Below are 4,892 nucleotides of genomic sequence, written 5' to 3' on the forward strand. Positions count from 1 at the left end.
AAATTCAGTGATCCGATTAGTTAGATCTGTTGTATCTGAAAAATCAGAAGAATCGAGCTTGGTTCTGAGTATACTTTTGGTGTGAGCGGCTGCATTATGAATAATCCGAAAAACATTTTTAATGCACGAAAGATTCACATGGATTTTACGTGTCCTGAAGGCCTTGAGAGTCAAAAAAGGTGGATTGTGCAGGATATCACCATCAGAATCGACCCTCACTCATCACACCAAGATGGCGACACTCATCTCAGGGTTTTTAAACAGGAGTTCACAAACCAGTGGGTAGCGACGTCCATCTTTTGTACGGTCCATGGCCTAAATCATAAAAAGTAGCATTGCAGGCCACGGAACCACGACGACGAGCTGAAAGACGTTAAAAAGCTCCACAGATTTGAGGTGAACTGCAGATTACAAATTTCTCATATTATTACATGACAACTCAATAAATTACTTGACAACGACGACAGGCACAACCATAGCCACAAGTATCCCTGCTATCAACTTTCCACATTCTCATTTCCCGGCTTTACTCAGCAATCCCACGGAGGGTTTTCCAAGTAACTCACATGAAAACACTTCCAAAAGCTTTCATAAAGTACTTATAGATTGAATCGCCATTTTGTTAACAAGTACACAAATGAGCAGCTATTGACCACGAGTGTTTAAAAGCCTGCACATCAGCATTCCCTGAATTAAAAAATGGAATAGACGTTTAGTGTGTATTTATGTGAGTGTTTTCTGCCTCGGGGCTCCCACTCTAAGCCTTATAAGCCCCCTGCTTCCTGTTTATGCAGCCCAGTGGCCCAGACCCCACAGGGTGTACATGGCTGGATGTGACTCAGTGCTTGGCATAGTTGCTTGGCCACAGTTGCCGGGGCTGCTGTTGCCAGGTGTTGCAGAGAGACGCGTAAAATACCGTGCTGTCGGTAACAATTGGCATAAACAATAAATGGAAGCGTGAAACGAGGTCAGCCTTCAACGGATCATTGTCTTCATTTCTCTTGTTTGTGTAAAGCTGGACAAGAGGAGCGATGAAAGGTTCCCTCCTCACACATAAATCCAGATCAATGTCTGAGCAATATGTAGTAGCTGTACACAATAGCATCCGATTGGTAGGAAGCAATTCAGTCTTTATAAATTCTTTATGTAAAAGAGGAAGCATTAACATGCACCAAACTATGTTGCATGTTTACATCTGCTTTTTCCCCCGAACTCACTGTGTACGTTTATCCCAGCCTTGTTAGTGGGATTCTGGATCCAGTTTCTAAGAGCATTTACTAAGTTAAAACATATAACTTTGTTCTCTTTATATCAGAATACTATATTAACTAAGTACCTGCAAATAACCAAAACTAATGTGAGCAAATGTGCAGTGTTAAAAATTCCAATCAAATTAGAAACCATGCTGGTTCTTCCACATAATGGTATGCATGTAATATTTGTTTTATTACTCTCCCAGTCAGATACTTGAAATTAAGGGTAAGACTCCCTAATTAAGGCCATGTTTGACACCCTCTACTTGAACTCACCTCCACAAATTCAAGAACCAAACCCCTCGACCACTTTGAGCTTTTGTAACCGAATTATCTGGCAAAAACATAGGAGCTGCGATGCTGTACAACCCATCCAAGAAGTTTTTTGCTACACTTTTGGTGAGAAAACTTCTAGTATTTTATAATTCTCTTGCTTAGCAGTATTTAGCTTGCAAATCAAACTTTGCAGAATTAGCTGATAACTCCATCCTCTTGCTCAGAGATCACTATTGGCTCCAAAACACCAACATTGAGGTTGGTAAAGCTGATATAACGATGGCAACATCCATCTTTAAAATACAGTTTATGGTCACAGTAGCTTGCTAATGTCATGAATGACATTTCAATCTTTGATTGAAGTGCAGACTTTCAGTTTTAATTCAAGTGATTTAACAAAGTACACCATTAAATGTTTAGGAATTACAGCCATTTTTATACACAATGGCCCATTTTCAGAGGCTCAAACACTAATTTGACAACTATATGACAAACAGCACCTTTTCCTTTTTTATTCAAGGACAGACGAAACAGAAAAGATCTGGGATTGATCCAAGTGAATTTGGGAGCCGTTTACGGGAACTCAATATAAGGTCCAAAGAGAAGTTGATGCAAGCGAAGGAAGCCATTGTGTCATTGTCCCAAAACTTATGGATTTAGGCCAGTCCACAGATTTACAGTGCTCCAATTTTATCAATACAAAGAGTGTGACGGAACTGTGTGAACATCTGAGATCATAAATCGGAGTCAGAAAATTAGACAACTACTTATCCAAATAACTGCACTTACTCAGATCTCCAGCAATACGCCACCAGGTCTGAAATAGCGTTGATGAAAGGACATTAGTGAAGCATACACACCAACTGTGGCGCAACAAACTGCATGTTGATAAAACCTTGTAAGATGGAATCTCTCATGACTGCAGTCTTGTTGGAATGCAGACTCCAGCATCCACAACCTCTCTTCTGGAGGTGCTTTTTACTTACATTAATCATGTTACCCACTCCTGTCCGGGCTCACACAGTGTGACTGAGCTTTCAGAACTGTGGCAAGACTGCACACTTTTAAGTCTAAAACCAAAGTAAAGGTTAACACAGTGCAGCGTCAATGATTGGCTTCTGAGCTTTATTAGAAATGCAGCCCTTCCAGTCGTGGTTTCTAGAAAATGAAAACGGCCATCAAAAATGATGACAGGCCAATCCTCTCATCCCTGAAGTATAATCCTGATCATATTGAATCTTAATGGAGCCGTCTAATAGCTTCCACTTTAATCTGGCTTCCAGATACAGCGCGTGAGGTGGAGTGCTGATCTGTAATGCACTACAGGAAACAGGAAAACAGGTCAGCTGGACAGATTGAGACTAATGCTTCAGTCATGTGATTTACAGCTGTGTGCCAGAATGACTCAACTACAAAAGAAAAACATAACTTCTGAACTAGGAGAAGATTAAACATTGTTTATTCCTTCTTTTTGGTTTACAAACAAAAGGCACCCATTGATATATTTTGAGGAGTGTCACATTAAAATGAATGACAAGAATCCCTTTCCCAACTTCTGAGAGTAGAGTGGGGCCGATATTCATCACTGCACTCAAAGTAGGAGCGATTAAACAGGCCTCCCCTCAAGAACCTCACATTTTAAAAATCAAACACTGAAACTAAATCATTTTAAATGCATTCACAACCACTGATGAAAGCTTTATTCTGCACCTTAAACGTGCCCTGCGATCAACTGATCATTTAAAAAGGCCAAATAAAACTACCGCTCCTCCTTTGATGCAGGGGATAAATACTCAGGACATCGAGTCTTTTTAAAACCCCTGAAAACACATTTTAATCTTTTTGTCCCTTCCCTCTATGAAAAGTAGGGTTCTGCTTGATTGCATTTTTTTTTCTGCCAGGTTACGAGAGCTAAAGTTGTTTCACGTAAGAGATTTTGATCTCGAGTCTGTTGGAAATAGATTGCTAGGAAAATGAAACCACAGTAGAAATGGCAATAATTGCAGTTCCTTGAATGGCCACTTGAGGCCGGCTCAACGCAATATCCAAACTTGGCATCTTATGAAGAAAATACTTTTTAAAACTGCAATCATGTTTAAAGATATGCACTTAAGTGGCCGTTCTTTTGTGTTCAGTTTTCTGCCAAGTTTTTAAGCTAGCCAAACATTAGCATAACATTTGACCTTTGGCACTTTACCAAGTTATCTAGCCATTAGTAGCAGTAGCATCACTTTTCCCGCTCAACCTTTTATCCAAATATGGTCACATCCTGTTTCAAAGAAGTCAGTGGATGTTGGCACTGTGGGTACATCTTTTATCTACAGTCTATGGATACCTCTCAAGTCCCAAAATGTAATTTAGCTTAAAGGAAACTGGCATCACCTACTCTATCAAAACGTACAAACGTCTGTTATGCATTGTGTTACATTATTTCTTTGCCAAATTTCTGCTGCAATCAGGTTTGGCCCTGCAGAAACTACTCTGGTGGCTGGATTTCGTTTTGGACAGAGGCACACCAAACATTTTTCCCTAAGCTGCTTGTATGACATTAAATTCCTCTAACATGTACCAAAAAATAAAAAAAATAAAAAATAAAATTCTTGCAAGCAAGCTTATATCACAAAAATGTAAATGTCCCAAAGAAAAACTGGTTGTTGCAAAATAATGCTATAACGCAATGCAATTCCTAAACTGTTCAAAGCTGTGATTTCAGAGGTTTACAATCATTTCAATGCTTGTGTGCAATGCCCCGTTTTAACAATCCACTGGTAGGATTCAGTAGTTCCTGACATCAGAAGTGAGAAAACCCTGAATTAGACATGGCGGCGCTTTATTTCCCCTCCCTCCCCCCACCACACTACACAAGAACAGTCATAATCACACCAGAGACTTCACACCCTCGCAAGGAAACAGAGTTAAGCAAGAATTCGTCACATGGTCCCTCAGCTTTTCCCATATTAAAATCACAGGCAATTACAGAATTTTTCAGAGCTCAGTCAGGGAGAATCTGGCTGAGCAATGAAGTCAGGCTGTTGAATGTTTACTACATTCCGTGATGGAAAAAGTTAAAATGTGCATGTATATACAAAGTGATATGACGAGCAACTTGTAACAGCCAAATTCAGTATTTAATCTACTGCATTTACATTTTTTTAACAGGTTAAATTCTTTTTTTTTTTTCTTTTTTTTTTTTAAATATACAGCAGCTGAAGTTGGTTCAGTTAGCTCTTTATAAGTAAACTAGTCACAATGTTATCAGCATAAAAATACATCTGTTGTGTTATATGTCGTCTACCTAAATAGAGTTATACAGAAAATAACTAGAAAACAGATTTGATTGCTTTCTTTTCACATTATCTTGAC

The sequence above is a fragment of the Diplotaxodon limnothrissa genome, linkage group LG7 (genome assembly GCF_057381915.1).
Source record: "Diplotaxodon limnothrissa isolate DT_005_m linkage group LG7, D_limnothrissa_male_GT1.1, whole genome shotgun sequence".
NCBI classification, from domain to species: domain Eukaryota; kingdom Metazoa; phylum Chordata; class Actinopteri; order Cichliformes; family Cichlidae; genus Diplotaxodon; species Diplotaxodon limnothrissa.